The 12,905-nt window shown below is 43.5% G+C and overlaps 1 protein-coding gene across 1 annotated transcript in view; it reads right to left on the bottom strand.

Moving 5' to 3' along the window:
* LOC139239315 (isocitrate dehydrogenase [NADP], mitochondrial-like) overlaps window positions 1-12,905 on the bottom strand; it is a 112,849-nt gene that overhangs the window by 99,688 nt on the left and 256 nt on the right. The window lies entirely within an intron of this gene.

The raw sequence follows: 12,905 nt of genomic DNA, 5'->3' as shown, positions 1-12,905 counted from the left end.
GGAAAAGTGGAAATGGCTGACACCTGAAACAATTATTTTGCTTCAGTCTTCACAGTGGAAGACACAAAAACCATGCCAAAAATTGCTGGTCACAGGAATGTGGGAAGGGAGGATCTTGAGATAATCACTATCACTAGGGGAGTAGTGCTGGATAGGCTAATGGGACTCAAGGTAAACAAATCCCCTGGTCCAGATGAAATGCATCCCAGGGTATTAAAAGAGATATCGGAAGTTATAGCAGATGCATTCGTTATAATCTACCAAAATTCTCTGGACTCTGGGGAGGTACCAGCGGATTGGAAAGCAGCTAATGTAACGCCTCTGTTTAAAAAAGGGGGCAGACAAAAGGCAGGTAACTATAGGCCGGTTAGTTTAACATCTGTGGTGGGGAAAATGCTTGAAGCTATCATTAAGGAAGAAATCGCGGGACATCTAGATAGGAATAGTGCAATCAAGCAGACGCAACATGGATTCATGAAGGGGAAATCATGTTTAACTAATTTACTGGAATTCTTTGAGGATATAATGAGCATGGTGGATAGAGGTGTACCGATGGATGTGGTGTATTTAGATTTCCAAAAGGCATTCGATAAGGTGCCACACAAAAGGTTACTGCAGAAGATAAAGGTACGCGGAGTCAGAGGAAATGTATTAGCATGGATCGAGAATTGGCTGTTTAACAGAAAGCAGAGAGTCGGGATAAATGGGTCCTTTTCGGGTTGGAAATCGGTGGTTAGTGGTGTGCCACAGGGATCGGTGCTGGGACCACAACTGTTTACAATATACATAGATGACCTGGAAGAGGGGACAGAGTGTAGTGTAACAAAATTTGCAGATGACACAAAGATTAGTGGGAAAGCGGGTTGTGTTGAGGACACAGAGAGGCTGCAAAGGGATTTAGATAGGTTAAGCGAACGAGCTAAGGTTTGGCAGATGGAATACAATGTCGGAAAGTGTGAGGTCATCCACCTTGGGAAAAAAAACAGTAAAAGGGAATATTATTTGAATGGGGAGAAATTACAACATGCTGCGGTGCAGAGGGACCTGGGGGTCCTTGTGCATGAATCCCAAAAAGTTAGTTTGCAGGTGCAGCAGGTAATCAGGAAGACGAATGGAATGTTGGCCTTCATTGCGAGAGGGATGGAGTACAAAAGCAGGGAGGTCCTACTGCAACTGTATAGGGTATTAGTGAGGCCGCACCTGGAGTACTGCATGCAGTTTTGGTCATCTTACTTAAGGATATACTAGCTTTGGAGGGGGTACAGAGACGATTCACTAGGCTGATTCCGGAGGTGAAGGGTTACCTTATGATGATAGATTCAGCAGACTGGGTCTTTACTCGTTGGAGTTCAGAAGGATGAGGGGTGATCTTATAGAAACATTTAAAATAATGAAAGGGATAGACAAGATCGAGGCAGAGAGGTTGTTTCCACTGGTCGGGGAGACTAGAACTAGGGGGCACAGCCTCAAAATACGAGGGAGCCAATTTAAAACCGAGTTGAGAAGGAATTTCTTCTCCCAGAGGGTTGTGAATCTATGGAATTCTCTGCCCAAGGAAGCAGTTGAGGCTAGCTCATTGAATGTATTCAAATCACAGATAGATTTTTAACCAATAAGGGAATTAAGGGTTACGGGGAGCGGGTGGGTAAGTGGAGCTGAGTCCACGGCCAGGTCAGCCATGATCTTGTTGAATGGCGGTGCAGGCTCGAGGGGCTAGAAGGCCTACTCCTGTTCCTAATTCTTATGTTCTGATGTAGAATGAGAGAGAGAATGAGAGAGCGAATGAGAGAATGAGAGAGGGAGAATGAGAGAGAGAGAAAGAGAGAATGAGAGAGAGAAAGAGAGAGAAAGAGAGAATGAGAGAGAGAAAGAGAGAATGAGAGAGAGAATGAGAGAATGAGAAAAAATGAGAGAGAGAATGAGAGAGAAAATGAGAGAATGAGAGAGCGAATGAGAGAATGAGAGAGAGAATGTGAGAGAGAGAGAGAGAGAATGTGAGAAAGAGAGAATGTGTGAGAGAGAGAACGAGAGAGAAAAAGAGAGAGAAAGAGAAAGAGAAAGAGAGAAAGAGAAAGCAAAAGAGAAAAAGAGAGAGAAAAAGAGAAAGAGAGATAAATTGAAAGAGAATGAGAGTGAGAGAGAGAGGGGAGCGAGATAGAAAGAAAGAGAGAGAGTTGGAGAGAAAGAGAGAGAGAGAGAGAGAGAGAAAGAAAGAGAGAGAAAGGAGAGAAAGAGTGAGAGAGAAAGAAAGAGGGAAAGAGAGAGAAAGAAAAAGAGAGAAAGAGTGAGAGAGAAAGAGAGATGGAAAGAGAGAGAGAGAGAGAGAGAGAGAGAGAATGAGAGTGAGCGAGAGAGAGAGAGGAACCGCCAACCGAGAAAGCGACCGGACAGTACAGTTTTCGGATTGGAGGTAAGTTGGTGCTATGTGTTTTTCAATTCTTTTAATGTGTTGGGAAGTGGCTGTATGCTTCACTTTGCAGCCTCAGCTCGCATTGTGTCCCTGGTTACCATGGCAGCCCGATCTTTTTGGAGCAGATCAAGGCTCCACCCCCCTTGTGTTAGGCCACGCCAAAATGAAGAGATCCAATGGGGAAACTTACAACAAATGCTTTGGGGAAAATTGAGCCAATAATTTCTAGTTACCTGAATAACTGCATTAAAACTTGAATTGAGTGACTGCTTTGCTCCACACCTCCAATCTGTCTGCAAGTGTTATTTTTACCTACCTGTGGCTCACCACTTTAATCCCCCTCCTATTCTGATCTCTCTGTTTTTGGCCTCCTATACTGTTCCAGGCTTCAGGAAAAAATAGTTCATCATTCTCATGGGTGCTCTGCAGCTCTCTGCTCTGAACATAGAAATCAGCATCTTCAGACCTTCACTATTACTCTCATTCTCTTGGAAACATGAGATGTTATGGGTGTATGGTGGATCCGTGAGCCTCTGGGGGAGAGGAGGCTGGTTGCATTTTGGTCATAGGCTCTGTCAGAATGTAGTTCCGGTGGGGGTGGAGGGTTACATATCCAAGATGCTCATCTCTCTCTCTTATTTTAGGTGCTGGCTACCCCTACTGCTTGTGCCCAGCAATTTTCTGTTTTTATTTCTTGTATTAGCACTTCTGCCCAATTTTTCCTGCATATTTTCCAATCCATTTCAACCTCCTTTTTTTCTTTTAATGGATTTTTGTTGCCTCACTGAGATGATCTTTACTATTACCCACCACATTTTACAAAGCCGATTTGCTGGCCAATTAATCAGTTAACTGCCCTCTGTGACAGGAATCGGTATTGTTGATACTTTAACCACTGGCCTCTTCCTTTGTCAGGTCAGCTCCATTAGGGTAACTGAACTTTCAGTTACCAGTCAGAGGTAGGATCTAGCCCCTTTCCCTTTATAGTTGCTGTGCATTTTCTGTATATTCTGTTTTTGTTTTAGATTTACAGCTTTGGCAAAGCGTTCTTTTATTTCACATGATGAAAGCTCCCATGGCATTATTCGGGGAATACAAGTATACAAATATTATACAACGTAAACTGTATCTGCGTGACCAAGGCTTTATAGACCACAATTCCTTTTGTGTAACAGTTATATTTAGGCTGATTTAACAAAAGCACTCCACAGTTAGGCACTCCAAGCACAGAACAGCATTTGCTGGGAATGCTGGCCGGGACAGTAAGTAAGGCATTATGGTCCTGCAAGTTCCCTGCCAGCATTCCCCATGAGGGGAAATGAAGGGAGGCAGGAGGCTGCAGAAGAGGGGAAAAAAGTTAAAGTGTAAAATAAAACTGCAAAAAAGATGGCAACCCTATTTTCATACTGCACACCAAGCACCAAGTGGCCAAATTGTGTTTTTGCAGCAAGATATGTTTACATAGGTAAATCGTATTAGAAATGTAGACTTAGGAATTTACAATGGAGAAAAACTGATGAAAAAAAGTGTTAACAAAAACGTGACAATAGGAAGTCAAAGAGAGTAGGCAGAAAGTGCACATAGACGAAGTTTTAAAAAAAGATGGCAGATGAACTAGCCGAAATATGTCAAACAACTATTTACAATTTATATTAATGATTTGGATCAAAGGACCAAGTGTAATGTAGCCAAATTTGCTGATGATTTACAAAGATAGGTGGAAAAGCAAGTTGTGAGGAGGATATAAAGAATCTGCAAAGGGATATAGACAGGTTAAGTGAGTGGGCAAACATTTGCCAGATCGAGTATAATGTGGGAAAATATGAGGTTATCCACTTTGGTAGGAAAAATAAAAAAGCAAATTATTATTTAAATGAAGAGAGATTACAAAATGCTGCGGTACAGAGGATCTGGGGATCCTTGTACATGAAACTCAAAAAATTAGCATGCAGGTAATTAGGAAGGCAAATACGGTAGCCGTATTTAAGAACATAAGAAATTGGAGCCAGAGTTGGCTATGCGACCCTTCAATCCTGCTCCATCATTCAGTAAGATCACGGCTGATCTTCTACCTCAACTACACCTTCCTGCACGATCCCCATATCCCTTGATCCTTAATATCCAAATATCTATCAATCACTGTCTTGAATATACTCAATGACTGAGCATCCATAGCCCTCTGGGGTAGAGAATCCCAAAAATTCACAATCCTTTAAGTGAAGAAATGGTTCCTCATCTCAGTCCTAAATGGTCCAGCTCGTATTCTGAGACTGTGGCCCTTAGTTCTAGATTCCCAACCAGGGCAACATCCTCCCTGTATCTACCCTGTCACGTCCCTTTAGTATTTTATGTTTCAATAAGATCACCTCTTATTCTTTTAAAGTCCAGGGAATATAGGCCGAGTCTCCTCAATCGCTCCTCATAGGACAAACCCTTAATCCAGGAATCAGTCGAGTGAACCACTGCTGCACTCCCTCTAACCCAAGTATATCCTTCCTTAGGTAAGGAGACCAAAACTGTACATCATACACCAGGTGTGCTTACACCAGGCCCTATAGAATTCTCTATTGGATTTCTTGGTGACTATCTTATATTGATGGCCTCGAGTTGGGCTCTTCCTCCAAGTGGAAACGATGGGCTCAATTTTCCCCAATGACGTTTTTTGCCATATTGCAAGAGTTATGCACATTTTTTTTTGGCCCCAACTACTCCCCATTCTATTTATTGTGTGCTGCGCAATAGTATACAGGTACAGCAAGTGATCAGGAAGGCCAATGGTATCTTGGCCTTTATTGCAAAGGGGATGGAGTATAAAAACAGGAAAGTCTTGCTACAGCTATACAGGGTATTGGTGAGGCCACACCCGGAATACTACGTGCAGTTTTGGTTTCCATATTTACAAAAGGATTTACTTGCTTTAGAGGCGGTTCAGAGAAGGTTCACTAGGTTGATTCCAGGGATGAGGGGGTTGACTTATGAGGAAAGGTTGAGTAGTTGAGCCTCTACTCATTGGAATTCAGAAGAATGAGATGTGATCTTATCGAAATGTATAAGATTATGAGGGGGCTTGACAAGGTGGATGCACGGAGGATATTTCCACTGATGGGGGAGACTGGAACTAGAGGGCAAGATCTTAAAATAAGGGGCCACCCATTTAAAACAGAGATGAGGAGAAATTTCTTCTCTCAAAGGGTTGTAAATCTGTGGAATTCGCTGCCTCAGAGAGCTGTGGAAGCTAGGACATTGAATAAAATTAAGACAGAAATAGACAGTTTCTTAAATGATAAGGGGATAAGGGGTTATGGGGAGCGGGCAGGGAAGTGGAGCCGAGTCCATGATCAGATCAGCCATGATCTTATTGAATGGCGGAGCAGGTTCGAGGGGCCGTATGGCCTACTCCTGCTCTTATTTCTTATGTTCTTATGATCTTATGATCACTCAAAGACACCATCAGTGGGGTGGGTGATGAGGTATTGGGACTGTCGGGAGAAGTAACAACACTCTCAACGAGAAATGGGAACACTGTCTGGGCACATGAGGGAGGGAATGTCGCAGGCAGCTGATACACTGTCAGGGTACATGAGGGAGGGAATGTCGGAGTTAACTGCTACAATAAGGGAACACGCCCAGACCCCACGCCCATTGACAGAATCAACTGCCACTCCCACTCCAATCCCCAGACCAGCCTCTGAAGACCCAAGCCGGGCCTTGCACATTACCACCTGCCCCCCCACTTCAAGAAGTGCACATTACCCGAGATGTTCGAAAGAATATGTCCGTAAGTGATCTTAACGGAAAACTTTAAAGTTTGATACAAGAATATTTTTTATTAAAGTACAAACAAGTGTTAAACTTTTGAATAAAATATATTTTAAATCATAACTGAATCATTTCCATTATTTGTTCCGTGAACACAAATTTTTGAACTAAAGAAGAATCATTTCCATTATTTATTCCATTGACACAACACAACATTACGGAATAGGTCCAAGCAGCAAACATGGTCCATTTGGAATAGTTGCCATTGAGCCTTCAGGCAGCAAAGTGTTCATGGATCAGCGTCCGCCCTCCTCCGCCGACGTGCTCTGGGTTCAGGTGGTGGCTTCCTTGTCCTCCTCCTCCTCCTTCTCATCATCTGCATTTTCCTCCTGATCGTCAGCCACCATCACCTCAGGTGGGTCTTCTACTACCAGCTGCTGCTGCCTCATGATGACTAAGTTATGCAGCATGCAGCACACAACAGTGAACTGACTGACAATCTCAGGGGAGTATTGCAAGTAGCCTCCGAAATGGTCCAGGCATCAGAAATGCTGCTTCAAAATGCCAATGGTCCTCTCTATTATACTGTGCGTGGCAATGTGCAACATGTTGTATTCCCGGTCAGCTTGCATCCGGGTTACGCGTAGGGGTGTCATGAGCCAGGTGGCAAGGCTATACCCTCTGTATCCCAGCAGCCAGCTTTTCCTTTCTGGCTGCTGCTGAAACATGGCAGATAAAGTGCTCTCGCATAGGATGAATGCATCATGGGTGCTCCCAGGGTATCTCGCATCAACTGACATGATGCGATGCATGTCATTACACACGATCACATAAACAGAAAAGTCTTCCACTCTGTTAATGACGCAAAAAAAAACCTTAAAAAATTATAACTAACTGAGTTACACTGGCGCACAAACTTTGGGGAAACTTGGATATTATAATTTAGGCCCAACAAAAACGGAGCACACCAAAAAAATGGCACAGATAACTGGTGAAAATTGAGCCTATGTTCTCTGTATCCACTATCAAAACCTTTCATAATTTTAAAAACCTCTATTAGGTCACCCCTCCTTTTTTCAAGAAGAGACCCAGCCTGTTCATCCTTTCTGATATGTATACCCTCGCATTTCTGGTATCATTCTTCGGCTGCCTGAGGAAACGAGTGTTCAAAGATCTAGCCCTCAAATCTGCCACCAAGCTCATGGTCTATAGGGCTGTAGTAATACCCGCCCTTGAGTATGACTCAGAGACATGGACCATATACAGTAGACACCTCAAATCGCTGGAGCAATACCACCAACGATGTCTCAGCAAGATCCTGCAAATCCCCTGGGAGGACAGACGCATCCTCGACCGGGCCAACATCCCCAGCATCGAAGCACCGACCACATTCAACCAGTTCTGCTGGGCAGACCACATTGTTCGCATGCCTGACACGAGACTCCCAAAGCAAGCGCTCTACTCGGAACTCTTACACGGTAAGCGAGTCCAAGGTGGGCAGAGGAAACGGTTCAAGGACACCCTCAAAGCTTCCTTGATAAAATGCATCATCTCCATCAACACCTGAGAGTCCCTGGACAAAGACCGCCCTAAATGGAGGAAGCGTATCCGGGAGGGCGTTGAGCATTCGAGTCTGATTCAGCTAACCAAACTGGTAGCAAAGCGGTGGAGGAGGATGTCCTGGAGTGTATTAGGGATGATTTCCTAGACCAATATGTCGAGGAACCAACTAGAGGGCTGGCCATCCTAGACTGGGTGATGTGTAATGAGAAAGGACCAATTAACAATCTTGTTGTGCGAGGCCCCTTGGGAAAGAGTGACCATAATATGGTAGAATTCTTTTTTAAGATGGAGAGTGACAAAGTTAATTCAGAAACTAGGGTCCTGAACTTAAGGAAAGGTAACTTCGATTGTATGAGATACGAATTGGCTAGAATAGACTGGCGAGGGATACTTAAAGGGTTGACAGTGGATAAGCAATGGCAAACATTTAAAGATCACATGGATGAACTTCAACAATTGTACATCCCTGTCTGGAGTAAGGTGGGAAGGTGGCTCAACCGTGGTAACAAGGGAAATTAAGGATAGCGTTAATTCAAAGAAAAAGGCATATAAATTGTCCAGAAAAAGCAGCAAACCTGAGAACTGGGAGAATTTTGTAATACAGCAGAGGAGGACAAAGGGTTTAATTAGGAAGGGGAAAATAGAGTATGAGAGGAAGCTTGCTGGAAACATAAAACCTGACTGCAAAAGCTTCTATAGATATGTGAAGAGAAAAAGATTAGTGAAAACAAATGTAGGTCCTTTGCAGTCAGATTCAGGTGAATTTATAATGGGGAGCAAAGAAATGGCAGACCAGTTAAACAAATACTTTGGTTCTATCTTCACGAAGGAAGACACGAATAACCTTCCGGAAATACTAGGGGACCGAGGATCTAGTGAGAAGGAAGAACTGAAGGAAATCCTTATTAGGCAGGAAATTGTGTTAGGGAAATTGATGGGATTGAAGGCCGATAAATTCCCAGGGCGTGAAAGTCTGCATCCCAGAGTACTTAAGGAAGTAGTCCTAGAAATAGTGGATGCATTGACAAATCTTCTGGAATTTTTTGAGGATGTAACTGGACTGTATTTGGGTGTATTTGGACTTTCAAAAGGCTTTTGATAAGGTCCTATACAAGAGATTGGTGTGCAAAATTAAAGCACATGGTATTGGGGGTAATGTACTGATGTGGATAGAGAACTGGTTGGCAGACAGGAAGCAGAGAGTCGGGATAAACGGGTCCTTTTCAGAATGGCAGGCAGTGACTAGTGGGGTGCTGCAGGGCTCAGTGCTGGGACAATATACATTAATGATTTGGATGAGTGAATTGAGTGTAATATCTCCATGTTTGCAGATGACACCAAGCTGGGAGGTGGTGTGAGCTGTGAGGAGGATGCTAAAAGGCTGCAAGGTGACTTGGACAGGTTAGGTAAGTGGGCAAACGCGTGGCAGATGCAGTATAATGTGGATAAATGTGAGGGTATCCACTTTGGGGGCAAAAACACGAAGGCAGAATATTATCTGAATGGCGGCAGATTAGGAAAAGTGGAGGTGCAATAAGACCTGGGTGTCATGGTACATCGGTAATTGAAAGTTGGCATGCAGGTACAGCAGGCGGTGAAGAAGGCAAATGGTATGTTGGCCTTCATAGCTAGGGGTTTTGAGTATAGGAGCAGGGAGGTCTTACTGCAGTTGTACAGGGCCTTGGTGAGGCCACACCTGGAATATTGTGCTCAGTTTTGGTCTCCTAATCTGAGGAAGGATGTTCTTGCTATTCAGGGAGTGCAGCGAAGGTTCACCAGACTGATTCCTGGGATGGCAGGACTGACATACGAGGAGAGACTGGATCGACTGGGCCTGTATTCACTGGAGTTTAGAAGGATGAGAGAGAATCTCATAGAAACATTTAAAATTCTGATGGGACCGGACAGGTTAGATGCAGGAAGAATGGTCCCGATGTTGGGGAAGTCCAGAACCAGGGGACAGTCTAAGGATAAGGGATACGCCATTTAGGACAGAGATGAGGAGAAACTTCTTCACTCAGAGAGTTGTTAACCTGTGGAATTCCCTACCGCAGAGAGTTGTTGATGCCAGTTCATTGGATATATTCAAGAGGGAATTAGATATGACCCTTACGGCTAAATGGATCAAGGGGTATGGAGAGAAAGCAGGAAAGGGGTACTGAGGTGAATGATCAGCCATGATCTTATTGAATGGTGGTGCAGGCTCGAAGGGCTAAATGGCCTACTCCTGCACCTATTTTCTATGTTTCTATGTCTCATCGCCGAGAACATGCAGAAACGAAGCGCAGGGAGCGGAAGGAACGTGCGGCAAACCAGTCCCACCCACCCTTTCCTTCAATGACTGTCTGTCCCACCTGTGACAGAGACTGTAATTCCCGTATTGGACTTTTCAGTCACCTAAGAACTCATTTTTTTTTTTATATAGAGTGCAAGCAAGTCTTCCTCGATTTCGAGGGACTGCCTATGATGATGATCATCATCCTTGTAAATCTTCTCTCTCCCTCTCCAGTGCCTCGATATCCTTTTTATAATATGGCGACCAGAACTGTATGCAGTACTCGAAGTGTGGTCTAACCAATGTTCGATACAGGTTCAGCATAACTTTCCTTCTTTTCAATTGTATACCTCTAGAAATAAACCCTAGTGCTTCATTTGCTTTTTTTATGGCCTTGCTAACCTCTGTCACAACATTTAGTGATTTGTGTATTCGTACTCCAAGATCTGTTTGTTTCTCTACCCCACCTAGACTCACATCCTCCAAGTAATAAGTGACCTCCCTATTAAGAACATAAGAAATAGGAACAGGAGTAGGCCATATGGCCCCTCAAGCCTGTTCCGCCATTCAATAAGATCATGGCTGATCTGATCATGGACTCAGCTCCACTTCCCCGTCCGCTCCCCATAACCCCATACCATTTAAGAAACTGTATATTTCTGTCTTAAATTTATTCAAAGTCCCAGCTTCCACAGCTCTCTGAGGCAGCGAATTCCACAGATTTACAATGCTCAGAAGAAATTTCTCCTCATCTCTGTTTTAAATGGGCAACCCCTTATTCTAAGCTCATACCCTCTAGTTCTAGTCTCCCCCATCAATGGAAACATCCTCTCTGCATCCACCTTGTCAAGCCCCCTCATAATCTTATATGAATTCTTCTGAATTCCAATGAGTAGAGGCCCAACCTACTCAACCTTTCCTCATAAGTCAACCCCCTCATCCCTGGAATCAATCTAGTGAATCTGCTCTGAACTGCCTCCAAAGCAAGTATATCCTTTTGTAAATATGGAAAGCAAAACTGCATGCATTATTCCAGGTGTGGCCTCAACAATACCTTGTATAGCCGTAGCAAGACTTCCCTGCTTTTATACTCCATCCCCTTTGCAATAATGGCCAAGATACCATTGGCCTTCCTGATCACTTGCTGTACCTGCATACTATCCTTTTGTGTTTCATGCACAAGTATCCCCAGGTCCCGCTGTACTGTGGCACTTTGCAATTTTTCTCCATTTAAATAATAACTTGCTCTTTGATTTTTTTCTGCCAAAGTGCATGACCTCACACTTTCCAACATTATACTTCATCTGCCAAATTTTTGCCCACTCACTTAGCCTGTCTATGTCCTTTTGCAGATTTTTTGTGACCTCCTCACACATTGCTTTTCCTCCCATCTTTGTATCGTCAACAAACTTGGCTACATTACACTCAGTCCCTTCTTCCAAGTCATTAATATAGATTGTAAATAGTTGATCCCTGATCCCTGCGGCACACCACTAGTTACCGGTTGCCAACCAGAGAATGAACCATTTATCCCGACTCTGCTCTTTGTTAGTTAGCCAATCCTCTATCCATGCTAATATATTACCCCCAACCCCGTGAACTTTTATCTTGTGGCACCTTGTCAAATGCCTTCTGGAAGTCCAAATATACTACATCCACTGGTTCCCCTTTATTCACCCTGTTTGTTACATCCTCAAAGAACTCCAGCAAATTTGTCAAACATGACTTCCCCTTCATAAATCCATGCTGACTCTGCCTGACTGTATTCTTCCTACCAAAATGCAATACCTCACATTTATCTGTGTTGAACTTAATTTCCCAATTAAATGACCATTCTGCAAGTTTATTAAGGTCCTCCAGTAATTTGTTGCAGTCCTCCTCAGTATTGACTATCCCCCCCAATTTGGTGTTATCTGCAAATTTAGAAATTGTGTATTTGATTTCAAAGTCTAAATCATTAATATAAATTGAGAACAACAACGCCAGCACTGATCCTTGTGGTGCTTGCGAACCACGTGCGCTTCTGGGATACATAGTACCCGGAGAGGCCCAGGGATCGCAAATCTCCATATCTCCCAGAATACCAGGTATGCTGGCATTTTATTTGCGGATCGGAGGCATTTCACCACGGGAAGCATCCAACTGCAAATTCAGGGCCATTATCATTTTCTAAATGCCCCGTTGCCATGTCCCTAATAATAGATTCCAGCATTTTCCCTACCAATGATGTTAGGCTAACTGGTTTGTAGTTCCGTGTTTTCTCTCTCCCTCCTTTCTTGAATAGTGGGGTTACATCTGCTACCTTCTAATCCATGGGAACTGTTCTAAAATCCAAGGAATTTTGGAAGATCAAAACCAATGCATCCATTATCTACATCTATCCACTATCTATTTACAGGCTGTGCACAAAGCAAAAAATTGTTTATTTACAGCAGGACAAGCTTACACAGGTAAATCGGATTAGAAATGTAGTCATAGGAATTTAGAATGGAGAAAAACTGATGCAAAATTGTTCACAAAAACGTGACAATAGGAAGTCAAAGGGAGCAGGCAGAAAGTGCACATAGGCTAAGATTTTTTTTAAGATACGAGTGTAGCCAGGTGCATGCTTCAACGAAACTGTTTTGACTCAGGTTTGCATTAAACTACATAAACCATAATGGCCCATTACACCAAACAAGTTTCGAAGCCCAGTTGGTTCCCTGCAGCGTAACTAGCTCCTGGTGGCATCATTCCAGAACAATTGGCAAAATCTTTGTGAACTGAGGTCTGCTTTATCCTCAGTGACCCACAATGGAATAGGCAAAGGGGAAAATCAGATTATTCTGCACGATCCCCAAACCAGTGCAAGCAACAGAAACGCGGCTTGTGGAGCCTCGCAGCTTTCAATCTGATCCT

This window comes from Pristiophorus japonicus, chromosome 1, assembly GCF_044704955.1.
Source record: "Pristiophorus japonicus isolate sPriJap1 chromosome 1, sPriJap1.hap1, whole genome shotgun sequence".
Classification (NCBI taxonomy): Eukaryota; Metazoa; Chordata; class Chondrichthyes; family Pristiophoridae; genus Pristiophorus; species Pristiophorus japonicus.
The sequence above is the reverse complement of the archived record's forward strand: the minus strand, read 5'-3'. Positions and strand labels throughout refer to the sequence as shown.